At 43.7% G+C, this 27,651-nt stretch overlaps 1 protein-coding gene across 2 annotated transcripts in view; it reads left to right on the top strand.

Annotated features, from left to right (window-relative positions):
- LOC106606537 (Na(+)/H(+) exchange regulatory cofactor NHE-RF2) overlaps window positions 1–27,651 on the top strand; it is a 61,973-nt gene that overhangs the window by 10,584 nt on the left and 23,738 nt on the right. The window lies entirely within an intron of this gene.

The raw sequence follows: 27,651 nt of genomic DNA on the forward strand, positions 1-27,651 counted from the left end.
TTGGGAATCCCATAGGGTGGAAAATTTGTTCTTAACTTACTTTTTTTTTAAAGCAAGTGGAATAGATAATAAACAAAAGTGAAATAAACAGTAAATAAATCTATTCACACACTTGCCAATCAGACCTTACCATTGGATGAATGAGTGGGTTTTAACTTGCCAGTGAAATGGTGAAGGAAATGAAAACGGAACCATGTGGTCATGAGGATGTATCCCTTACCTCTTAGTCAGCAGCTATCACCTTAACACTTACCCAGTCACACAAACACACCCCCCCTCTCTCACCTTCTCCAGAAGAGGCGGGGCTTAGTCTTGTATTGTCACCAGCACCCGTGATAAAGGGTCAGGTGTCACTTTCTCACAGCATCACACAGAGCAACCTCAGCCACACACACACACACACACACACACACACACACACACACACACACACACACACACACACACACACACAGCCAAACCACTACAGAGACTACTCTTCTCATGCGTCTGTGGTGCCGGGGGTTGAGAACAGGTGAGTGACATCATTAGGACTGTGTTTGTGTATGTGCTCATTCACAGTTAAATCAGCTTACTGTGTTGGCATCAAGTAAAACTATTATGTCACTTGGTTGTGTGGGGTTTGGCACCACTCATTATGACGTCAGTAGAGTGTGTAGGTGTTGGGGGGGAAACAGGTCAAAAACACCTTGTTGACCTCCATATCTGTGTAGCAGGCACGCATGCACACACACACACACACACACACAGAGAGACAGAGACACACACACACACACACACACAGACAGAGCACACACACACACACACACACACACACACAGACATATGACAAGAGAGAAGCTACATGTATCTAATTATAGACAAAATGAAGAAAATGATAAGCAGAAACATAATATCTAAATTATGCAAAAAAAACAGTCCTGTCCCCCATATCAAAAAGTATTGGACTGTAGCCACATGTTCTATGTTTGGGGTTGGGTGTTCTATGTTTGGGGTTGGGCGTGTTCTATGTTTGGGGTGGACTGTAGCCACATGTTCTATGTTTGGGGTCGGGTGTTCTATGTTTGGGGTTGGGTGTTCTATGTTTGGGGTGGACTGTAGCCACATGTTCTATGTTTGGGGTGGACTGTAGCCACATGTTCTATGTTTGGGGTTGGGTGTTCTATGTTTGGGGTGGACTGTAGCCACATGTTCTATGTTTGGGGTTGGGTGTTCTATGTTTGGGGTGGACTGTAGCCACATGTTCTATGTTTGGGGTCGGGTGTTCTATGTTTGGGGTGGACTGTAGCCACATGTTCTATGTTTGGGGTCAGGTGTTCTATGTTTGGGGTGGACTGTAGCCACATGTTCTATGTTTGGGGTCGGGTGTTCTATGTTTGGGGTCGGGTGTTCTATGTTTGGGGTGGACTGTAGCCACATGTTCTATGTTTGGGGTCGGGTGTTCTATGTTTGGGGTGGACTGTAGCCACATGTTCTATGTTTGGGGTCGGGTGTTCTATGTTTGGGGTGGACTGTAGCCACATGTTCTATGTTTGGGGTTGGGTGTTCTATGTTTGGGGTGGACTGTAGCCACATGTTCTATGTTTGGGGTGGACTGTAGCCACATGTTCAATGTTTGGGGTCGGGTGTTCTATGTTTGGGGTGGACTGTAGCCACATGTTCTATGTTTGGGGTCGGGTGTTCTATGTTTGGGGTTGGGTGTTCTATGTTTGGGGTGGACTGTAGCCACATGTTCTATGTTTGGGGTGGACTGTAGCCACATGTTCTATGTTTGGGGTCGGGTGTTCTATGTTTGGGGTGGACTGTAGCCACATGTTCTATGTTTGGGGTTGGGTGTTCTATGTTTGGGGTGGACTGTAGCCACATGTTCTATGTTTGGGGTCGGGTGTTCTATGTTTGGGGTGGACTGTAGCCACATGTTCTATGTTTGGGGTCGGGTGTTCTATGTTTGGGGTTGGGTGTTCTATGTTTGGGGTCGGGTGTTCTATGTTTGGGGTGGACTGTAGCCACATGTTCTATGTTTGGGGTTGGGTGTTCTATGTTTGGGGTTGGGTGTTCTATGTTTGGGGTTGGGTGTTCTATGTTCTATGTTTGGGGTGGACTGTAGCCACATGTTCTATGTTTGGGGTCGGGTGTTCTATGTTTGGGGTGGACTGTAGCCACATGTTCTATGTTTGGGGTCGGGTGTTCTATGTTTGGGGTCGGGTGTTCTATGTTTGGGGTGGACTGTAGCCACATGTTCTATGTTTGGGGTCGGGTGTTCTATGTTTGGGGTGGACTGTAGCCACATGTTCTATGTTTGGGGTCGGGTGTTCTATGTTTGGGGTGGACTGTAGCCACATGTTCTATGTTTGGGGTCGGGTGTTCTATGTTTGGGGTTGGGTGTTCTATGTTTGGGGTGGACTGTAGCCACATGTTCTATGTTTGGGGTCGGGTGTTCTATGTTTGGGGTGGACTGTAGCCACATGTTCTATGTTTGGGGTCGGGTGTTCTATGTTTGGGGTTGGGTGTTCTATGTTTGGGGTGGACTGTAGCCACATGTTCTATGTTTGGGGTCGGGTGTTCTATGTTTGGGGTGGACTGTAGCCACATGTTCTATGTTTGGGGTGGACTGTAGCCACATGTTCTATGTTTGGGGTCGGGTGTTCTATGTTTGGGGTGGACTGTAGCCACATGTTCTATGTTTGGGGTTGGGTGTTCTATGTTTGGGGTTGGGTGTTCTATGTTTGGGGTCGGGTGTTCTATGTTTGGGGTGGACTGTAGCCACATGTTCTATGTTTGGGGTCGGGTGTTCTATGTTTGGGGTTGGGTGTTCTATGTTTGGGGTCGGGTGTTCTATGTTTGGGGTGGACTGTAGCCACATGTTCTATGTTTGGGGTTGGGTGTTCTATGTTTGGGGTTGGGTGTTCTATGTTTGGGGTTGGGTGTTCTATGTTCTATGTTTGGGGTGGACTGTAGCCACATGTTCTATGTTTGGGGTCGGGTGTTCTATGTTTGGGGTGGACTGTAGCCACATGTTCTATGTTTGGGGTCGGGTGTTCTATGTTTGGGGTCGGGTGTTCTATGTTTGGGGTGGACTGTAGCCACATGTTCTATGTTTGGGGTCGGGTGTTCTATGTTTGGGGTGGACTGTAGCCACATGTTCTATGTTTGGGGTCGGGTGTTCTATGTTTGGGGTGGACTGTAGCCACATGTTCTATGTTTGGGGTCGGGTGTTCTATGTTTGGGGTGGACTGTAGCCACATGTTCTATGTTTGGGGTCGGGTGTTCTATGTTTGGGGTGGACTGTAGCCACATGTTCTATGTTTGGGGTCGGGTGTTCTATGTTTGGGGTTGGGTGTTCTATGTTTGGGGTGGACTGTAGCCACATGTTCTATGTTTGGGGTCGGGTGTTCTATGTTTGGGGTGGACTGTAGCCACATGTTCTATGTTTGGGGTCGGGTGTTCTATGTTTGGGGTTGGGTGTTCTATGTTTGGGGTGGACTGTAGCCACATGTTCTATGTTTGGGGTCGGGTGTTCTATGTTTGGGGTGGACTGTAGCCACATGTTCTATGTTTGGGGTGGACTGTAGCCACATGTTCTATGTTTGGGGTCGGGTGTTCTATGTTTGGGGTCGGGTGTTCTATGTTTGGGGTGGACTGTAGCCACATGTTCTATGTTTGGGGTTGGGTGTTCTATGTTTCGGGTTGGGTGTTCTATGTTTGGGGTTGGGTGTTCTATGTTCTATGTTTGGGGTGGACTGTAGCCACATGTTCTATGTTTGGGGTCGGGTGTTCTATGTTTGGGGTGGACTGTAGCCACATGTTCTATGTTTGGGGTCGGGTGTTCTATGTTTGGGGTGGACTGTAGCCACATGTTCTATGTTTGGGGTGGACTGTAGCCACATGTTCTATGTTTGGGGTCGGGTGTTCTATGTTTGGGGTGGACTGTAGCCACATGTTCTATGTTTGGGGTGGACTGTAGCCACATGTTCTATGTTTGGGGTCGGGTGTTCTATGTTTGGGGTGGACTGTAGCCACATGTTCTATGTTTGGGGTCGGGTGTTCTATGTTTGGGGTCGGGTGTTCTATGTTTGGGGTGGACTGTAGCCACATGTTCTATGTTTGGGGTCGGGTGTTCTATGTTTGGGGTGGACTGTAGCCACATGTTCTATGTTTGGGGTGGACTGTAGCCACATGTTCTATGTTTGGGGTCGGGTGTTCTATGTTTGGGGTCGGGTGTTCTATGTTTGGGGTTGGGTGTTCTATGTTTGGGGTCGGGTGTTCTATGTTTGGGGTGGACTGTAGCCACATGTTCTATGTTTGGGGTCGGGTGTTCTATGTTTGGGGTTGGGTGTTCTATGTTTGGGGTGGACTGTAGCCACATGTTCTATGTTTGGGGTGGACTGTAGCCACATGTTCTATGTTTGGGGTCGGGTGTTCTATGTTTGGGGTGGACTGTAGCCACATGTTCTATGTTTGGGGTGGACTGTAGCCACATGTTCTATGTTTGGGGTCGGGTGTTCTATGTTTGGGGTGGACTGTAGCCACATGTTCTATGTTTGGGGTCGGGTGTTCTATGTTTGGGGTGGACTGTAGCCACATGTTCTATGTTTGGGGTCGGGTGTTCTATGTTTGGGGTTGGGTGTTCTATGTTCTATGTTTGGGGTCGGGTGTTCTATGTTTGGGGTGGACTGTAGCCACATGTTCTATGTTTGGGGTTGGGTGTTCTATGTTTGGGGTTGGGTGTTCTATGTTTGGGGTTGGGTGTTCTATGTTTGGGGTGGACTGTAGCCACATGTTCTATGTTTGGGGTCGGGTGTTCTATGTTTGGGGTGGACTGTAGCCACATGTTCTATGTTTGGGTGCGGGTGTTCTATGTTTGGGGTGGACTGTAGCCACATGTTCTATGTTTGGGGTCGGGTGTTCTATGTTTGGGGTTGGGTGTTCTATGTTTGGGGTGGACTGTAGCCACATGTTCTATGTTTGGGGTCGGGTGTTCTATGTTTGGGGGTTGGGTGTTCTGTGTTTGGGGTGGACTGTAGCCACATGTTCTATGTTTGGGGTTGGGTGTTCTATGTTTGGGGTTGGGTGTTCTATGTTCTATGTTTGGGGTGGACTGTAGCCACATGTTCTATGTTTGGGGTTGGGTGTTCTATGTTTGGGGTGGACTGTAGCCACATGTTCTATGTTTGGGGTGGACTGTAGCCACATGTTCTATGTTTGGGGTCGGGTGTTCTATGTTTGGGGTGGACTGTAGCCACATGTTCTATGTTTGGGGTTGGGTGTTCTATGTTCTATGTTTGGGGTCACATATAGTTGGCCGGTGCAGGCGGGTGAACAAACATCTGACCAGCACACCGCTAACAAACACACACAGTAATGTTCACAAGCAGCTCTTAACATCTTCAAAGCAAATGCAATTTTATTTGTCACTTGTGCTGAATACACCTTACCGTGAAATGCTTACTTACGAGCCCTTAGCCAACAGAGTAAAAGAAAAACAATTTGCTAAATAAACTAAAGGTAAATAGTAGCACGATGAAATAACAATAATGAGGCTATTTACAGGGGGTATCGGTATTGAGTCAATGAGCAGGGGTACAGGTTAGTCCAGGTAATTGAGGTAATATGTAGGTGGGGTAAAGTGACTATGCATAGATAATAAACAGAGAGTAGCAGCAGTGTATGTGAGGAATGTGAATGTATGTGTGTGGTGTCAGTGTGTGTGTGTGTGTGGGGTATGTTTTTGTAACGGGCGTCATATGAAGGGGACCAAGGCGCAGCGTGTTGAGTGCTCATCGTTAATTTTAATGAAAATTGAACACTGAGTACAAATAAACAAAAATGACAGCCGACATTTCTGTCAGGTTAATCTAACAAAACAGAAAACAACTACCCACGAAAACAAAGGGAAAAACAGGCTGCCTAAGTATGGCTTCCAATCAGAGACAACGATAGACAGCTGCCTCTGACTGGAAACCATACCCAGCCAAAACATAGAAAAACAAACATAGAATGCCCACCCACCTATCACACCCTGACCTAACTAAACAGAGAAAACACAGCTCTTCTAGGTCAGAGCGTGACAGTACCCTGAACCTATAGGGGAGGGGCTGGGTGGGCATCTATAATTGGCCTTAGCCAATTACCCGTGTGCCCCCGGGCTCCTGTTGCTTTCTTGCCCATTCCTTAATACTAATACTATATATATATATATATATATACTGAACCCATGGTGGAACCTGGGAAGGAAGACCTGGCGGAACCTGGTGAGGAAGACCTGGCGGAACCTGGTGAGGAAGACATGGTGGAAACTGGTGAGGAAGACTTCAAAGTCCTTACGTCTGCTGCTCTTAGTCCAGTGATGATTATGAGGCCAGCCAGGGACATGTTGCTATTGATGTGGCGTTGATGTGGCTATTCTTCCCACAGTGGTTGAGGCCAGGGATTTTCTGTCTGAACTGTGAGTTGAGTTTATATTTCTCCTTCTGCTGGTTTTGATGCCATATTGACCCAGAAACCCCTAGCCACAGCTGGGCATAGCGTTCTCTGTCAGAAAACACACTGTGAGGGATTTGTTCTTGTTCTGTCAGACTATGTAATGGTGATTTTTCTCTCTGAACTATGGGTTGTTGTGAAAATTGGGCATCTTTTTGTGCAACCCCTAATGCCTTTTGGAGACTCTCCCTCCCTCTCTGTTCCCCCCTCCTCTCTCCCCTGTCAGACTCTGTACTGGTGTCTACGTCTTGATGTAGTTGACAGAACAGAGTAAGTTGTTTACTGTCAAATCCTCTGAGCTTTTGGTAAATCCACTTGTTTCTGTGGGATTGAGGTCGTTGCTTATGTCTCCAGTGATTTCATTCCCCCACTGGGCACAGACCTCAGTTCAACATCTAGTTTTTAGTTCAATTTGGTTGAGTAGTCAACTGACGTGAATTCAACGTGAAAGCAACAAAAAATTCACCATGTCATTGGATTTAGGTTAAAAGTTGGGTGAAGAAAATACAACATTCCCTTATGTTGATGACTTTTTGCAAATCCAATCAGTTGATTCAACTTCATCACATTGAGAATTTTTTGTTGTTGAAATTATGTGATTCAAGCAGTCTTTGCCAAGTGGACAGTTACCATATATGTCCTACTTCCATTTTCCCCGTGTCTGTAAAGTAACATTAGCTTAGTGCAATCACCTGTGTGTGTTTGTGTGCTGTACTCGTGCCCTATGTGAGTTGTATACTGGTACGTTCATATGCAATTGGTTGAATAGGTGCTAGTATCTCTCCAGGTGTTGCCATCCACTGTGTCAGAACACACTAACACACTCTCCAGTCTGAAGCGTGTCTGGACCAGGCCAGGGTTAGACTAGTGATTGACCTACTCCCTCATAAGCTTGGAGGTTCTTCTTGCAGCGTAGAGACCCAGACACACCACACACACACACACACACACAACCCTCCTCCTGCATTACAACATCATGTTAAGGCTTTATGAAGGAAGGCCTAACTGGAAACATCTGCTCTTTTCTACCTCTCACATCTGTATATATAAACAACCCGGGGGGGTGGTCCTAATGTGTGTGTGTGTGTGTGTGTGTGTGCGTGTGTGCGTGTATCAGGTGATGGTGAGGTCAAACAGACACTGATCTGAATCTAAACACTAACAGAGAGACTAAACACCACAAACAGAGAATAAACAACGAATAGCTACAAACTGCAGCTAGCTGTCAGTCCTTACTAGGGATGGGCACGGTTATTCCAATATCCGAACGGACTTCAGGGTTCAATTACCTGGGAGAGTATAAAAAAAGATATATTAAAAAGATAGGCCTATTTTAATGAAAAGGCTTTGTCTAAAATGTAATTCAATTATCTGTGACATTGCTACATACAAGGACAGACATTTTAATAAAACAACGGTTATATGACAATTTTTCACGCGTGTAGCCTGTTATTGTCGTCAATCAAAGCAGCACCACAGTGAGGCTGCAAGTGAAGTGGGAGATGGAATTACAATTACAGAATGAAGTTGGCTAAATGAGGAGTAGGCTACAGTGATCAACCAACAGGTAAGCTGTTTAATATGAATGGAGTTGTTGTAGACAAGGACGCGGGGAGAGCAGCAGAAAATATCAATTAGCCTTGCTAGCTAGCTAACTGGCTTGTGTACTTAGCTAGTTTCTTTATATTGATTTGATGCAGTCAAGAAACACACGATCTCTCTCTTTATGTCAGACACACCAGCCCCTGCTCCTCTAGCACCCCTCTCCCATCTGTCTGCTGAAACAACAAGCACAGTGGACCGCCTCTCCTGAGTCGCGCAAGCAAGTCCCCACTCATGTATTTCAACTATCCAGATTTACGAAGGGAAAAAAATCTGGACATTATAAGAATAGTGAAATCATTTCCAAGTCCCATCCCTAGTTCTCACTGCATGATACCATATCACTGCATGATACCATATCATTACCACAGTGCAGATGATATGATATCAGTACACATGATACCATTTCACTACATGATACCATATCACACTGCATGATACCATGTCACTGCATGATACCATGTCACTGCATGGTACCTCAGTAGGAAATGATGGAGCTAAAGATGGGAATCTGATCCATATTCATGTGTCCTCCTCTGCAGGGCTGCTGGTGCAGCAGTGGAAGAGAATCTGTGTGGGAATAAATGGATGTAGAGAACATGGTGTGGGGTTAGGGTCAAGGTCAGAGGTCAGAGGTTAGGATTGAATAAACACAGATACCAGGGAGGGAGGGAGGGAATAATGATAGAGAGCTGGAGTAGAGTGAAAGAGTGTTGTGTTGAAGGAGAGAGAAAAAGACTGAAGCAGTAAGAGGAAGGAGGTGAGAGAAAGAGGGAGAACGAGAGAGAAAGAGAGAGGGAAGAGATAAGAGAGAGAGTTGTGTGTTAGAGGATGTATTCTTGGGTGCTAGCCTTTAAGCAGTAAGAGGAAGGAGGTGAGAGAAAGAGGGAAGAGGTAAGAGAGAGAGTTGTGTGTTAGAGGATGTGTTCTTGGGTGCTAGCCTTTAAGCAGATAGAGTATCCATGACTAATGGACAACTGCTTTGTAAATACAGTTGTAGAGTACAATGATGACACACACACTTCTGTCTTTTATCTGTTGAAGCTCAACAGGTTGTTCTGGATCATATGAACTTCATAAATCCCTTCTTTCACCTCTTCTCTTTCTTTTCTCCTATTCCCACATTTCTCATCTCTCCATCTGCAAAGGGATTTTGTAAATGTTGTTTTTGTCTTCCCTCATTGTTTTGATGTAATTCTGTGGGTAGTATTCTGCCAGTTTTTCTCTGTGTGAGAACTTGTGAAAAGTCTCATCTGGCTCTTTGCTGTCTCACATTGTGTCTCAGTCTGTCTCACATCAGTTCTCAGTAATGGGATAAAGATGACTGGGGTCGGCTCCACTCGAGAGGGACACAGTACAGGAGTCTTCTGTATTCTGGAGCCACTCAGCTGAGAAGAGAGCTGAAAGCACAAAGCAGCTGGGTTAAAACACTCTCCTTGCCTCATATTCACTAAGTGTCTCAGAGTATGAGTGCTGATCTGAAATCAGTTTTTTTTTGCTTTTAGATCCTAATATATGTATATATATGGAGAGGTGGGACCTGATCCTAGATCAGCACTCTGAGACTCTTTGTGAATACAGGCCATGGTCTGTAGGCTGTCACTGAACCACTGAGACTGATCTCATGTCTCACCTTTACCTAATCGCTCAGTGACAAAAGAAGGCTATAGATATATAGTCATGTCCCATATGGAATACTGTAGTGTTTCCTCATCTGTACTGTGGTAATGGTGAGTCATGGAAAAGCAATGTGTCCTATTTTTTCTGAAACATGAACCCCAGTAACCCAGTGTTTATCAGTCCCAGTGCTATATACCTTCTCTCCCATCTCTTCTGTTCTTCCCTTCCTCCATCTCCACTCCAGTCTCCCATCCATCCCCCTCTTCCTCAGTCCCTGCTGAAAGCCAGCTGTGTTATGTCCAGATGTGGGTGTGTGGAGGGGCCAAGGGGGGAAGGCGGGCCTGGGGCTAGGGCTGAGGAATGCCTGGAGTTGGAGCTGGCATGTGGGGTATGGGGAGTCTGGTTGGGGGGAGGGGTTTAGGGGGAGTGTGTGTGTGAATACAGACGTGTCTTCCCTCTGTTATCTCTCCAGGCATGACTGCATGTCCGGCACCGGGGTCATTCCCCCTGTTAACCCAACAGACACACACACAAACATACACTGTTGAAATGTTGAATGTTTAGGTTTTGTGTGGCCTTTGGCACACATCAGGGGAGATGGTTGCTCAATAACCCCTACCGCTCTATGCTCTGGGCTGCCCTGGTGAATCAGGAATGGATCCCACAGCACAGACACACACAGCTATGTGGTTTAGAGGTCTGTTTGCTAATCACACACAGGCTCTCTCTCACACACACACACACACACACACACACACACACACACACACACACACACAATAGTGATGTAACAATAAAGCTCCAGAATACTGCGTAGGTTCTTCTAACCAGGAAAGGATCGATACTCTGCTGCCCACTCACTCATCATTACCTAACTGTGGGAACCGCAGAGAGAGAGATGGATGGAAGGATAGAGGAAATGAGAGAGCGAGTCAGAGAGAGAGAGATGAGAATTGTTGTATTTGACTGTTTCTGATGTACCGTGCTCTTAGGTGTCGTGAAAGGCACTTAAAATAGATTGTGCTATTATTGTTATTATGAGAGAGGGGGAGAGAATCTATTGTTCAGCTGTAGTTGACAGGTCTTTGTAATGAGATCCATACAGCTGTACTACTTGCTCCATCAAGCACCTCTCCTCTTAAACCCTTCAAGCATGCCCTCCAACATACAGTAACCCCAGTGTCCTGGCTAAATGTCCTGTGTGGTCCTCATACCGTCATGGACACCTAATCATCCCCAGCTTCCAATTGACTCATTAATCCCTCCTCCTCTCCCCTGTAACTATTGCCCAGGTCATTGCTGTAAATGAGAATAATTTCCCAGTAAACTTACCTGATCATTTTTTTTAATAGAACTAAAATAAGGGTTAAATACAAACATCCACCACACACACTCTTTTCCACACTTTCAACCTCTTAATCTCTAGGAAAGGGGGGCAGTATTGAGTAGCTTGGATGAAAAACATGCCCAAAGTAAAATGCCTGCTACTCAGGCCCAAAAGCTAGAATATGCATATCATTAGTAGATTTGGATAGAAAACTCTCTGAAGTTTCTAAAACTGTTTGAATGATGTCTATGAGTATAACAGAACTCATATGGCAGGCAAAAACCTGACAAAAAATCCAACCAGGAAGTGGGAAATCTGAGGTTTGTAGTTTTTCAAGTGATTGCCTATCCAGTATACAGTGTCTGTGGGGTCATATTGCACTTTCTAATGCTTCCACTAGATGTCAACAGTCTCTAGAATCTTGTTTCAGGCCTCTACTGTGAATGGGAAGAGAATAAGAGCTGATTCAGTCATGTGTCTGGAAAATTGGCATGAGCTCAAACATGCGCACGGCCGTGAGGGCGAGCTGCCTTTCCTTTCAATTCTAAAGACAAAGGAATTGTCCGGTTGGAATATTATTGAATATTTATGATAAAAACATCCTAAAGATTGATTCTATACATCGTTTGACATGTTTCTACGAACTGTAATGGAACTATTTTGACTTCGTCTGGACTAAACTCACGCGCTTAGTGAATTTGGAGTGCTGGACTAAACGCGCGAACAAAATGGGAGGTATTTGGACATAAAGATGAACTTTATCAAACAAAACGAACATTTATTGTGGAACTGGGATTCCTGGGAGTGCATTCCGATGAAGATCATCAAAGGTAAGTGAATATTTATAATGTTATTTCTGACTTCTGTTGACTCCAAAATGGCGGGTATCTGTATGGCTTGTTTTGATGTCTGAGCGCTGTACTCAGCTTATTGCAAAGTTTGCTTTCGCCGTAAAGCTTTTTTGAAATCTGACACAGCGGTTGCATTAAGGAGAAGTTTATCTACAATTCTGTGCATAACACTTGTATCTTTTATCAGAGTTTATGATGAGTATTTCTGTAAATTGATGTGCTCATTCACTGGAAGTTTTGGTGGCAAAACATTTCTGAACATTACACACCAATGTAAAATGGGGTTTTTGGATATAAATATGAACTTTATCGAGCAAAACATAAATGTATTGTGTAACATGAAGTCCTATGAGTGCCATCTGATGAAGATCATCAAAGGTTAGTGATTCATTTTAGCTGTATTTCTGTTTTTTGAGACGCCTCTCCTTGCTTGGAAAATGGCTGTGTGGTTTTTGTTGTCTAGGTGCTGTCCAAACATAATCTAATGCTATGCTTTTGCCGTAAAGCCTTTATGAAATCAAACACTGTGGTTGGATTAACGAGAAGATTATTTTTAAAATGGTGTATCAAATGTATGTGTGAGAAATTTGAATCATGAGATTTTTGTTGTTTTGAATTTGGCACTCTGCTATTTCACTGGCTGTTGGCGGGGTGGGACGCTAGCGTCCCACATTTCCTAGAGAGGTTAACCTTTTACTGCAGTGGGCTACATCAAAGTCACACAGAGTGTTTCTTGGTAGTCTTAACCTCTTGGGGCTAGGTGGGACGCTAGCGTGCCACCCGTGGTGCACTCCATCAACAGCAGGTGCATTTCAAGAGCGGCAAATTTGAATCCAAATAAATGTCAAAATTCAAATTTTTCAAAAATACAACTATGTTACACCATTTGAAAGATAAACATCTCCTTAATCTAACCACGTTTTACGATTTCAAAAAGGTTTTACGGCGAAAGCATAAATTTAGAGTATGTTAGGACAGTACATTTACAAGAGTTGTGTGTAATGTTTTGTCAAGTCAAAGACAGGGTCACCAAAACCATAAAACCAGCTAAAATGATGCACTAACCTTTTACAATCTCCATCAGATGACACTCCTAGGACATTATGTTAGACAATGCATGCATTTTTAGTTCTATCAAGTTCATATTTATATACAAAAACAGCGTTTTACTATGGCATTGATGTTGAGGAAATCGTTTCCCTCCAATAACCGGCAGTCAAGTCAGCGTCAGAAATTAAATAATTAAAATTAGAAAACATTGGTAAAATATTATATTGTCATTTAAAGAATTATAGATTTACATCTCTTGAACGCAATCAACTTGCCAGATTTAAAAATAACCTTACTGGGAAATCACACTTTGCAATAATCTGAGCACTGCGCCCAGAAAAATAGGCGTTGCGATACAGACTAGACGTCATGTTGGGGAGATCTAAAATCGAAAATACTATGTAAATAATCCATTACCTTTGATTCTCTTCATCAGATGTCACTTCCAGGTATCACAGGTCCATAACGAATGTAGTTTTGTTCAAAAAAGCTCATCATTTATGTCCAAAAATCTCCGTCTCGTTAGCACATGATGTAAGCCAGCCGGACTTCTCGTCATGAACGAGGGGAAAAAATATATTTCCGTTCGTTCAAACATGTCAAACGTTGTATAGCATAAATCATTAGGGCCTTTTTTAACCAGAACATGAATAATATTCAAGGTGGACGAATGCATACTCTTTTATAACGTATTGGAACGAGGGTACCCAACATGAAGTAGCGCGCCAGGTGTCTAATGGGACATCACCGTTCCATGGCTCTTGTTCGGTCAGATCTCCCTCCAGAAGACTCAAAACACTTTGTAAAGGCTGGTGACATCTAGTGGAAGCAATAGGAAGTGCCAAAATATTCCTAAACCCCTGTGTTTTTCAATGGGATAGGTTTAAAGTCAATACAACACATCAGGTATCCACTTCCTGTCAGAAAATGTCTCAGGGTTTTGCCTGCCAAATGAGTTCTGTTATACTCACAGACACCATTCAAACAGTTTTGGAAACTTTAGAGTGTTTTCTATCCATATATAATAAGTATATGCATATTCTAGTTACTGGGTAGGATTAGTAACCAGATTAAATCGGGTACATTTTTTTTATCCAGACGTGCAAATGCTGCCCCCTAGACCCAACAGGTTAAACAAATCTACTTTGAAACCAAAGTATACACCATGGTTATGGGCTTAAGGAAAGAAGACACCTGTACCTGTCAGATATAGTTTGTATCCCAATATTACACTTTATATACGTCACCGAGGACTGACATATAATTAAACCGTTTCACATAAACACCGGATTTTCAGCTGTAAAAAAAAGTGTATTTATTATGAAGTTATGAAAAATATGAATAACATTCCACCCATGGGGCCACTAGAGGGCGATTTGGTCATTTGACTGCAGGAAAGGTGCTACGGGAATGTGGAGTGGAGATCAGACAGGAATTACTCTTTATGTATGGACTGGGATAGATGGAAGTAATGCTTTGTATCCCTATGGATGAGTGAAAATGATATGGATCCAGCCATCCCTCTCTGGGTTCCAGGGAATGTGGAGTGGGCTGGATCAGACTGGAATCATGCTTTGAATTCCTGTGTCGGGGTGTGGACTGGACTGGGATAAATTGGAATGATGTTTTGTACATGGACTGTGATAAATGGGAATAATGCTCTGTATCCCTATGGATGAGTGGGAATGCTCTGGAATGCTACAGACACTCAGCTGCTTGCCAAACTCATGGATTAACTCATGGGTGTGTGAGGCGTTCAGGTGACATGCATGAATTACATGGGCCCCAATGCAATCTGGATGAGAGGACATTGTGGACACAGAGAGGAATTCAACCTAATTGATTCAACATGCTTTTTGAGACATATTTTTGGGAAGCACTGCCTGAAATTCATGGTGTCATATTATTGTGAAAGAAAGAATGCTTTGATTAAAATTGAACCATGCTGGTTGGATTGTCGGATTTTAATTGAAAAGGTAAATTGTGATTTGGATTAACACATTAGTGGTGTAGATGGTATCTATCCTCCTCGCTATCTCTACCTCTCTATATACTTTCTCTCTCTTTCACCCACGCTTTCTTTTTTTCTCCCACTCAATCTTTCTCTTGCTGTCTCTTTCACACACACACAATCTCTCCCTCTCAGTTACCATCAGTGTACATGCTGTTGGGCCTCATGTTTCTTGGCAGGGGGTGTTGGTGCTCTCGCCTTTTCACACACACACACACACACACACACACACAAACCAGGGTTTCTGTCCCCAACAGTCATAGGACCGATGTTGTCATCTGGGGGCCTCCCGGGGTGTGCTTGTGTCTCTTCGAGGTCATGTGTCACCCCCCCGTCACACAACACCCCTCAGAGGGCCCAGTCTGCCCCCCACCCACTCTAACACACACATGCACCCCTGAGCCAGCAGAGGGGTGGCTGCTCCAAACTGATAACATGGGTGTGGAGCTGCCTGTGTGACACACATCATAACACTAGAACAGAGAGAGAGAGAGTAGAGGGAACGAAAGAGGCAGGGGAGAGAAAGTAGGTAGTTTAGAGAGAGGAGTTCAAATGGAGAGACATTGCAAATGAATGAGAGATAAAGCGAAAGAGTGAGATATTGAGGCCAAGAGAAAAATATGGAAAATTAGAGATATTGAGACAGAGGGAAAAAGATGGAAAATGAAAGAGAGCTATTCAGACCGAGACAAAAATACAGAAAATTTGAGTTGTTGAGACTGAAAGAAACAGACAGAAAGAGAGAGATATTGAGACTGAGAGAAACAGACAGAAAGAGAGAGATATTGAGACAGAGGAACAGACAGAAAGAGAGAGATATTGAGACAGAGGAACAGACAGAAAGAGAGAGATATTGAGACTGAGAGAAACAGACAGAAAGAGAGAGATATTGAGACAGAGAGAAACAGTTGGAAAGAGAGATATTGAGACTGAGAGAAACAGATGGAAAGAGAGAGATATTGAGACTGAGAGAAACAGACAGAAAGAGAGAGATATTGAGAGAGAGAAACAGACAGAAAGACAAATGGGTTGAAAGAAATAAGGTCTTAACCAGCTGTTTGGATTCCTCACTCTGTTGGAAAACTGACAGAAAAGCAAAAACAGAAAATGAGTCAACCCAATATGGCTGTTTTCAGTTACATGATATTCATATCAAGGTCATCTCCATGCAGTCTGATGCTGAGGGCAATATGATAGTTTACACGTCTGGCAATGGTTTAGCTTAATTTACGAACAGAAATGCATGCAGTCTTTTAGCCCCCAACTGTAATCCACAATGAACTTGAAAACCCAGCCAGCATGCTTCTCTTAGAAAGGGTGTGTGTTCAGCATGTGTTCAGCCTCACACACTCCCATGTCTGTCTGTCTGTCTGTAGAATGACAGGAAGATGACAATGTGATTACGTAGTGAGACAACACCTTGTCTCTCTGTCCATAGGTGGTTGTTTTGTCAGTTTGTCAGTTACTGCCTTTGGATTTCTTGGAAATAAGGACCTCCAAACAAACCTCTTGTATTCAAGATGGCCGCTGTGTCTCAGATATCTATGGTAACACTGTGCATAGAATGCACAGAAATTGACCGATTTTCAGAAACCGTCTGGATCAGTTTTGCCTTTTTGATTATAATGAATAAGATTATAGGAACAGGGGGGACCTGATCCTAGATCATCACTCCTGAGACGCTTTTTGAATACAAGCTCTGACATTGTTATTCCACAGGAAACTGAATGAACCCACCATTATGGTTAGCAATGGAATATTCCATCCCAGCATGCCAAGATTAGCTACTTAGCTTTGTTTTAAATGGTCAAATCTATTCAATGCTAAATCTATGGCTGTGTCTGAAAGGTTACTAGGGGCTCGATTCAATATGTAGCGCAGAAGATCAGCGTTATAGCGCGATTCATATTGAAAAGCAATGTTTCTGCGTTAGCGGAGATTGCATTCGAGGTAAAATGCTGCATATGTCGGCTCAATCGGAAATTACCTTTAAAATTCAACTGTGCTACAATGCAGATGTCCTGCGCTATGGATTGAATCAAGCCCTAGCTGTCCTCCAATTGGCTTTAAGTGTCACGGTTGTCGTTGGTAGAAATGGAGGACCAAAACGCAGCAGGTACGTGAATGCTCATCTTGATTTTTAATTATCTTCAAAAATGAACATACAAAATAACAAAACCGAAAAAACGAACAACTAACAAACAGTCTGGCAAAGCAAAGCTCAACACAGAACAATCACCCACAAATCACACACAAACACACCCTAATATATGGGACTCTCAATCAAAGGCAGATAGACAACACCTGCCTTCAACTGAGAGTCCCAACCCCAATTAACCAAACATAGAAACACACACACCAGACTAACCATAGAATACAAACACATAGACCATCAACCAAAAACCCGGAAATACTAAATCAAACACCCTTTACACAAACACACCACCCCGAACCACATAAAACAAATACGCTCTGCCACGTCCTGACCAAACTACAAAAACAATTAACCTTATACTGGCCAGGACGTGACATTAAGAGACATTGAGGAAACAAATGCGGGGCACAGGGTCATTATTAACCAAATGGAAGAAAACAGAATGAAACAGTGATGAACTACATGTACTTTGTCCAATGAGAAACACTAATGTTTATTTTCTGTCGCAAAAAGTTTTAAAACATTTTCAGTTGCTAGTCCTTATGAAGGCAACCCTGGTGTTATCTCCCTGGTGTTAGCTGCTTTCTGCTCCTTTCCTCAGGCTGCTGTTCATTATCCTTTAGTTCTGTGTTGTAAAGAAGCACTGTATAAACAACGTTTGATGGACTGATGCACTGTGGGACTCGTGGATCCTCCTGGTTGTGATTGGTCACGGTGCAGACTTCCTGTCTGTCTGTCCGTCTGTCTCAGAGGGGTTTTAGAGGGCTGTGATCAGCATGGATTAGAGATGCTAGGATAACTCACACCAGATGAGCTGCACTTGCACCTGAGGGGAGAGAGAGGGAACTGGGGAGTGAGGGAGTGTGGAGGAAAGAGTGATTGGAAGAGAGAGGGAGTGGAGTGGTGGTGAAGAGAGAAAATGAAGAAGAGGGAGAATAACAGGGAAAGATAACTGAGGAGAGAGAGGGAATGAGGGAGAGAGAGAATGCAGCAACATGGTCCAGTATTTCAGTGAGGTGGATCATATCTGCATGACTAACAGAGGATCTCTCTCTCTCATTGAGATATTTAAATGAACATGTCCTAATGGAGTTGAACGTGACTCCTACCCTGAACCTAGTTGCTCCCAGTTGACCATAGAGGGGTGTCCCTGACTCCCTGCCCTGCTGTCCTCGAAAGCCACCAAGCTAGAAAGAACATGTTAATTAGCTAGCGTGTGATGCTGGGCTGGGTTTCTATAGTCGTGTGTTCTGCTGTGCTTCAGCAGCCCTGTCTCCCAGATCACTGGGGATTGGAGCCTGAACAGGTGACATGCTTTGACAAGAATAAGATGTGCTGCCAACACAATATTGTCTGGCGGTCGCCGGTTGGCCTATCTGACCCTGTCTTGTTTTTGTGAACGTGATTGTTTTGCACAGAAATAAGATACAGTGTACTTGGAACCAGAGCCGTGTGTGTGTGTGTGTGTGTGTGTGTGTGTGTGTGTGTGTGTGTGTGTGTGTGTGTGTGTGGCGATAGTGGGCAATGCCAGATCAGTTGTATTAGTCTCATTTAAATCATTCATCTACTGCTGAACATTACACTCAGCTAGTTCCTCTGACTCAGGCTGTTCACATGTTGACTACTGTAAAGTCAAAACCATGTGACAGTTTGGCTGAAGGTGTTTGGAGAATACATTATAACACACACACACACTGTCTTTCTTTCCCTGCCAGCTATCCGTGTTAGTGAAAAACCCTTAGGACCTTCACAGAATGATAAGGTTCAGGAGAATATATCACTGTGGTGGTATAAATAATGTAGTAACAACATAACCCATGACCATATCTGGAATCTAATAAGACAACCACTCATTCCCTTTCTTCTTCATATATATTACTACATGTTATATTACTACATGTTCTATTACTGCATGTTATATTACTACATGTTATATTACTACATGTTCTATTACTACATGTTATATTACTACATGTTCTATTACTACATGTTATATTACTACATGTTCTATTACTACATGTTATATTACTGCATGTTATATTACTACATGTTCTATTACTACATGTTATATTACTGCATGTTATATTACTACATGTTATATTACTGCATGTTATATTACTACATGTTATATTACTACATGTTCTATTACTGCATGTTATATTACTACATGTTCTATTACTACATGTTATATTACTGCATGTTATATTACTACATGTTCTATTACTACATGTTCTATTGCTACATGTTCTATTACTACATGTTCTATTACTACATGTTCTATTACTACATGTTCTATTGATACATGTTCTATTACTACATGTTCTATTACTACATGTTATAATGCTACATGTTCTATTGCTACATGTTCTATTGCTACATGTTATAATGCTACATGTTATATTACTACATGTTCTATTACTACATGTTCTATTACTACATGTTCTATTACTACATGTTCTATTGCTACATGTTCTATTGCTACATGTTATATTGCTACATGTTCTATTGCTACATGTTATATTGCTACATGTTCTATTACTGTACTATTGCTACATGTTCTATTACTACATGTTATAATGCTACATGTTATAATGCTACATGTTATATTGCTACATGTTATATTGCTACATGTTCTATTACTACATGTTATAATGCTACATGTTATATTGCTACATGTTATATTGCTACATGTTCTATTGCTACATGTTCTATTGCTACATGTTATATTGCAACATGTTATATTGCTACATGTTCTATTACTGTACTATTGCTACATGTTCTATTACTACTTGTTATAATGCTACATGTTATAATGCTACATGTTATATTGCTACATGTTATATTGCTACATGTTCTATTACTACATGTTATAATGCTACATGTTCTATTGCTACATGTTATATTGCTACATGTTCTATTGCTACATGTTATATTGCTACATGTTCTATTACTGTACTATTGCTGCATGTTTATTCTGCTGTAGCCTATGTGGATATCATTGATTCTCATCTCAGAATGTCAGCTTGGCTTCCAAAGAGTTCCAACTGTAGTCTTTTCACCCTCAGTCAATCACGCTTGGGGTCAACTGAATTCATGTGATTCAGGAAATACATTGAAATTCCAGTCCAAGAATGGAAACATCCTCATAAAAAAAAAATGGCACTTGGAATTTAAATTCTTCTCCTAATGAATTGGCTGGATTGAAATGGTACTGACCCCAACCCAACCCTGAGTGCTGGGGCTACAGGTGATTAAAAGGTTTTGTATGTGTGTGTATGTGTGTGTGTGTGTGTGTGTGTGTGTGTGTGTGTGTGTGTGTGTGTGTGTGAGAATGTACATGCTTTTGCATGCTTTTAAATGTAAGTGTGTACACACATAAGTGTGTGTCTGCGTGCGCACTTGTTTCTAAGTCAGTTCAGAATGAGGTTCATCCAAGGCCAGTGCTCCATACAGAATACGTCAGAGAACAGAGTACTACAGAATACGTCAGAGAACAGAGTACGACAGAATACGTCAGAGAACAGAGTACTACAGAATACATCACAGAACAGAGTACGACAGAATACATCAGAGAACAGAGTACGACAGAATACATCAGAGAACAGAGTACGACAGAATACATCAGAGAACAGAGTACGACAGAATACATCAGAGAACAGAGTACTACAGATGCTGGTTCCAAAGAAAGCACACTGCTGAACACATCACAATAAAATGCACTGTGTGAGGAGCTTCAGACAGATACACACAGATACATACGCAGATACACCACACACACACACAGCCTCACAAGGACACACACAGAAACACAATACAGATGAATTATATGTGAAGGTGGCTGCAGTGTGAAAATAATAGGTTGGATCCAATCCCAGGCTTTACAGTACAGCTGACAGCTGCTGATCTCTCACTCCAACTGAAGGAGGAACAGTGTGACTCTGTCCATTATGGTTAGGGACAGGAGTTTTTCCTGACAATGCGATTACGACCTGATCTACAGGATGTGCAGGCCTTTGTTTTATCCCAGCCCGAACACACTGGTTAAAGAAAGGAAAAGAGGAGTGAAAAATGGCTTGCTGATTAGTTAGCTTGATGTATCAGGTGTGTTAGTACTGGGCTGGAACAAAAACCTGCACACCCAGTGGCTCTCCAGTGTAACTCCTCCATCCCTGCTCTGTCATCTCCACCCAGTAAGCCTGTTCCTGTTCCTCTATAGACAGTGACCATGTTCCTCTATAGACAGTGACCATGTTCCTCTATAGACAGTGAACCTGTTCCTCTATAGACAGTGAACCGGTTCCTCTATAGACAGTGAACCTGTTCCTCTATAGACAGTGAACATGTTCCTCTATAGACAGTGAACCTGTTCCTCTATAGACAGTGACCCTGTTCCTCTATAGACAGTGAACCTGTTCCTCTATAGACAGTGAACCTGTTCCTCTATAGACAGTGACCCTGTTCCTCTATAGACAGTGACCCTGTTCCTCTATAGACAGTGAACCTGTTCCTCTATAGACAGTGACCCTGTTCCTCTATAGACAGTGACCCTGTTCCTCTATAGACAGTGAACCTGTTCCTCTATAGACAGTGACCCTGTTCCTCTATAGACAGTGACCCTGTTCCTCTATAGACAGTGACCAGGTTCCTATTCCTCTTTAGACAGTGGGCTGATAAGGAGTTCACCGTGAGATCAACACTCTTCCCGCTAGAGCAGCCTTTCCTCTCTCTCGATGTCTCTCTCTGACCCTATCATCCAGTCTTTCTGCTCTCGCTTTATCCTCAGCCTCCCTGGTCTCTGTCTCTCTGTCCATCTGTCTGCCTCACTCTCTCTCTGTCGCTCTCTCTCTGTCTCAATTCAATTTCAATTCAAGGGTCTTTATTGGCATGGGAAACATAGGTTTACATTGCCAAAGCAAGTGAAATAGATAATAAAAAAATGAAATAAACAATAAAACATTTATAGTAAACATTACACTTACAAAAGTTCCAAAAGAATAAAGACATTTCAAATGTCATTATGTATATATACAGTGTTGTAATGATGTGCAAATAGTTAAAGTACAAAAGGGAAAATAAATAAACTTAAATATGGGTTGTATTTACAATGGTGTTTGTTCTTCACTGGTTGCCCTTTTCTTGTGGCAACAAGTCACAAATCTTGCTGCTGAGATGGCACACTGTGGTATTTCACCCAGTAGATATGGGTGTTTATCAAAATTGGATTAGTTTTCAAATTCTTTGTGGGTCTGTGTAATCTGAGGGAAATATGTGTCTCTAATATGGTCATACATTTGGCAGGAGGTTAGGAAGTGCAGCTCAGTTTCCACCTCATTTTGTGGGCAGTGTGCACATAGCCTGTCTTCTCTTGAGAGCTAGGTCTGCCTTCGGCAGCCTTTCTTAATAGCAAGGCAATGCTCACGGAGTCTGTACATAGTCAAAGATTTCCTTAAGTTTGGGTCAGGTGTTCTGCCATTGTGTACTCTCTGTTTGGGCCAAATAGCATTCTAGTTGCTCTGTTTTTTTGTAAATTCTTTCCAATGTGTCAAGTAATTATATTTTTGTTTTCTCATGATTTGGTTGGGTCTGTGTTGCTGTCCTGGGGCTCTGTGGGGTCTGTTTGTGGTTGTGAACAAAGTCCCAGGACCAGCTTGCTTAGGGGCCTCTTCTCCATGTTCATCTCTCTGTAGGTGATGGTTTTGTTATGGAAAGTTTAAAAATCTCTTCCTTTTGGGTGGTTGTAGAATAGAAAGTCTCTTTTCTGAATTTTGATAATTAGCAGGTATTGGCCTAATTCTGCTCTGCATGCATTATTTGGTGTTTTACGTTGTACACTGAGGATATATTTGCAGAATTCTTCATGGAGTCTCAATGTGGTGTTTGTCCTATTTTTGTGAATTCTTGGTTGGTGAGTGAACCCCAGACCTCACAACCATGAAGGGCAATGGATCCTATAACGGATTCAAGTATTTTTAGCCAGACCCTAATTGTTATGTCAAATTTTATGTTCCTTTTGATGGCATAGAAGGCCCTTCTTGCCTTGTCTCTCAGCTCGTTCACAGCTTTGTGGAAGTTACCTGTGGCGCTGATGTTTAGGCCGAGGTATGTGTCGTTTTCTGTGTGCTCTAGGGCAACGCTGTCTAGATGGAATTTGTATTTGTGGTCCTGGAAACTGGACCTTTTCTGGAACACCATTATGTTATGTCTATCTGATGATAAACCAGAGGAGGAGGCCATGAAAACAGATCCCAGCATGCTTGTCCCAGCCTGCAGAACACACACACACAATTACACTCAATTCACACACACACACACACACACCGCTGCCTCAGTAACACACACACCGTTGCCTCAGTAACACAGGGGATTATTATGTAATACAGCCAGTGGGAAAAACAATTAGCTGCCTGACCTCTGTCTCTCCTTTCCTTTCTTCTCCTCTCTCTCTCTTTCTCGCTCTCTTTCTCCCTCCCTTCAGATTGAGCAACGGCAGAACTGTGTGTGACAAAAACACACACACATTCTCTATTTGAGGGCAGAACTTCGAAGCACAGAATCTCAGAGACACAGCAATTGCGCTATTTCAGACTGGCCTTACCAAACTATCCTCATTATGATGAGGCCCATGACTATAGTTACACATAATGTAATGTTAATGCATAGCCTCACAGATATGAATAGACTTTGTGTTGTGGTTCTCCTGTAATTACTTTTAACACCTAATGAGATTGGGTCTGATTTTGAAAACTCCTAACTGTTGACCTGTTGATGACCTCTTATCTGACCCTTTACCTGAAGGCCACGCCCCCAAGGTGAGACCCGGCGATGTCAGTTAAACTGGCCGTGTTGGTTACGCTACTATTACCATGACAATACCTTGTACTCATGACATCATCAATGTACTACTGCTGAGGGCACGTTCACTCTATGATGATTTGTTTGCCATGATGTCACTAGGGGTTGTAACGTGTCCTGTACTATCCTGTGCAGTTAGTGTCTTTAAAGAAAATGTTACAACCCTTTCTCCAGTTTTACGAGAGTAGGCAAACTTGCCATGGAAAGTGCAATGATAAGCTTGACTTTCAGGAATAATCTTATGAAAACTCATATTACATTTTTGGTCTTTTTTTGGACTCTTATGGCCTAAAGGTGAGTGTGCGAGGCGTCTGTGTGATTTATTTTAGAATGCATGGTTTTGAATTATAATGACCTAACCGAAGCCGGAAGGGCGGGTTGTCCGCTTTGATGCCTCACTCAATTACAACATGTCTCGCTTTTTTTGAACTGGAAGAGGTAGCTAAGTATTGAGGCTTTACCATACATGGTACATTAGACCTATTCATCCACCAATGGAAACACAACATCGCTATCAGCAAAGATGATTGGAGATATGGACTATCCTGCTAGCAAACATCCTGTCCTTTCCACCCGCCTCGCTCTGCTTGCTCAGCCCGCCCGCTTCTGGTCTGTTTTCCGCTTTAGTCGAATGTTTCCATATACAGTATGTGTGTATCACAGGTGGCTACTTAGGGGAGGACGGCTCATAGTAAAACCATGTGTTTGATCTGTCGGATACCATTCCATTAATTCCGTTCCAGCCATTAATATGAGCCCGTCTTCCCCAATGAAGGTGTTTATGGTTTTCAGGACACACTGCACACACTGTAACCTTCAGGGCTCATAACGAACACCAACTTAAATATGACCTCCAATTGGAGACGATGACCAGCTGCCTCTAATTGGAGATCATCCCAAACACAGCCCAACATAGAAATACAAAACTAGAACAACCCAACATAGAAATACAAAACTAGAACATAACAACAGAAAAACTAAACTAGAAAACCCCCCTGTCACGCCCTGACCTACTCTACCATAGAAAATAACAACTTACTATGGTCAGGACGTGACACTAGCTCCTAACCCTAACCACAAAACTAACCCTAGCTCCTAACCCTAGCTCCTAACCGCAAACCTAATTCTAACCCTAACACTAATTCTAACCTTAACCCCCTAGAAATAGCATTTGACCTTGTGGGGACCAACAAACTGTCCCCAGTTGGTCAAATGTGTTTACTATTCTTGTGGGGACTTCTGGTCCTTCTTCTGGTCCCCACAAGTATAGTTAAACACGTCCACACACACACACACACACACACACACTTATGATACACCACATTCACACACACAGTAACACACATTCACTTCACACACACACACACACTGGCTGGCACAGTCCTGAGTACTGGTACTAGACAGAGAGTCAATGATCCTTGGTAGTGACGGGGTTAACAGTGGTCATGATCCAACTATCCCAGCAGTCTCTTAGTGAATAATTCAACAACAGCACCGATCTAATTTCATCAACCACACACACACACACACACACCATCATAATCTTACTCACACACACACCACATACTGTACAGACACACACACACACCACATACTGTACAGACACACACTCAGGGCAGGTTGATGTTTATTGGGATGAGTCTTGTCCTTGAGGCAGGACTGGGGGCGTCATACAGAGACACACACATCACACAAATACACAGACAGACAGACAGACAATGGAAGGAATGCATGTCGTTGCACTACGTTCATTGATAGATCATTCACTGCCTGTCAACCGGGCACTGCTCTGGGGCTGTGTTACTGAATGTGGTGTCAGTGTGGAGGGGCCAAAGGGACTGGAGACTGGAGAGGCTGGATGGGTCAGTGTGGAGAGTAAAGGGACTGGAGACTGAGGAGGCTGGGTGGGTCCGTGTGGAGGGGTAAAGGGACTGGAGACTGAGGAGGCTGGATGGGTCAGTGTGGAGAGTAAAGGGACTGGAGACTGAGGAGGCTGGGTGGGTCCGTGTGGAGGGGTAAAGGGACTGGAGACTGGGGAGTCTGGGAGGGTCAGTGTGGAGGGGTAAAGGGACTGGAGACTGGGGAGTCTGGGAGGGTCAGTGTGGAGGGGCCAAAGGGACTGGAGACTGGGGAGTCTGGGAGGGTCAGTGTGGAGGGGTAAAGGGACTGGAGACTGGGGAGTCTGGGAGGGTCAGTGTGGAGGGGTAAAGGGACTGGAGACTGGGGAGTCTGGGAGGGTCAGTGTGGAGGGGTAAAGGGACTGGAGACTGGGGAGTCTGGGAGGGTCAGTGTGGAGGGGTAAAGGGACTGGAGACTGGGGAGTCTGGGAGGGTCAGTGTGGAGGGGTAAAGGGACTGGAGACTGGGCAGTCTGGGAGGGTCAGTGTGGAGGGGTAAAGGGACTGGAGACTGGGGAGTCTGGGAGGGTCAGTGTGGAGGGGTAAAGGGACTGGAGACTGGGGAGTCTGGGAGGGTCAGTGTGGAGGGGTAAAGGGACTGGAGACTGGGGAGTCTGGGAGGGTCAGTGTGGAGGGGTAAAGGGACTGGAGACTGGGGAGTCTGGGAGGGTCAGTGTGGAGGGGTAAAGGGACTGGAGACTGGGGAGTCTGGGAGGGTCAGTGTGGAGGGGTAAAGGGACTGGAGACTGGGGAGTCTGGGAGGGTCAGTGTGGAGGGGCCAAAGGGACTGGAGACTGGGGAGTCTGGGAGGGTCAGTGTGGAGGGGCCAAAGGGACTGGAGACTGGGGAGTCTGGGAGGGTCAGTGTGGAGGGGCCAAAGGGACTGGAGACTGGGGAGTCTGGGAGGGTCAGTGTGGAGGGGTAAAGGGACTGGGGAAGCTGGGTGGTTCAGTGTGGAGGGGCCAAAGGGACTGGAGACTGGGGAGGGACTGGTGAGTGGAGGGAGGGAGTGGATGAGAGCATAGAAATATCATCTCAATAGTGATTGTATGTCTATGGGTGAGAGAGACCAGACAGTAGGTACTAGAAGCAAGCGTCAGGAGTTTTTCCCTAGGAGTTATATCCTAATACCAGGACCTAGTTCTATCCTAATACCAGGACCTAGTTCTATTCTAATACCAGGACCTAGTTCTATGCTAATACCAGGACCTAGTTCTATTCTAATACCAGGACCTAGTTCTATGCTAATACCAGGACCTAGTTCTATGCTAATACCAGGACCTAGTTCTATGCTAATACCAGGACCTAGTTCTATTCTAATACCAGGACCTAGTTCTATTCTAATACCAGGACCTAGGTCTATTCTAATACCAGGACCTAGTTCTATTCTAATACAGGACCTAGTTCTATTCTAATACAGGACCTAGTTCTATTCTAATACCAGGACCTAGTTCTATTCTAATACCAGGACCTAGTTCTATCCTAATACAGGACCTAGTTATATTCTAATACCAGGACCTAGTTCTATTCTAATACCAGGACCTAGTTCTATTCTAATACCAGGACCTAGATCTATCCTAATACCAGGACCTAGGTCTATCCTAATACCAGGACCTAGGTCTATCCTAATACCAGGACCTAGGTCTATCCTAATACCAGGACCTAGGTCTATCCTAATACCAGGACCTAGGTCTATCCTAATACCAGGACCTAGGTCTATCCTAATACCAGGACCTAGGTCTATCCTAATACCAGGACCTAGGTCTATCCTAATACCAGGACCTAGGTCTATCCTAATACCAGGAC

This window comes from Salmo salar, chromosome 06, assembly GCF_965601325.2.
Source record: "Salmo salar chromosome 06, fSalSal1, whole genome shotgun sequence".
NCBI classification, from domain to species: domain Eukaryota; kingdom Metazoa; phylum Chordata; class Actinopteri; order Salmoniformes; family Salmonidae; genus Salmo; species Salmo salar.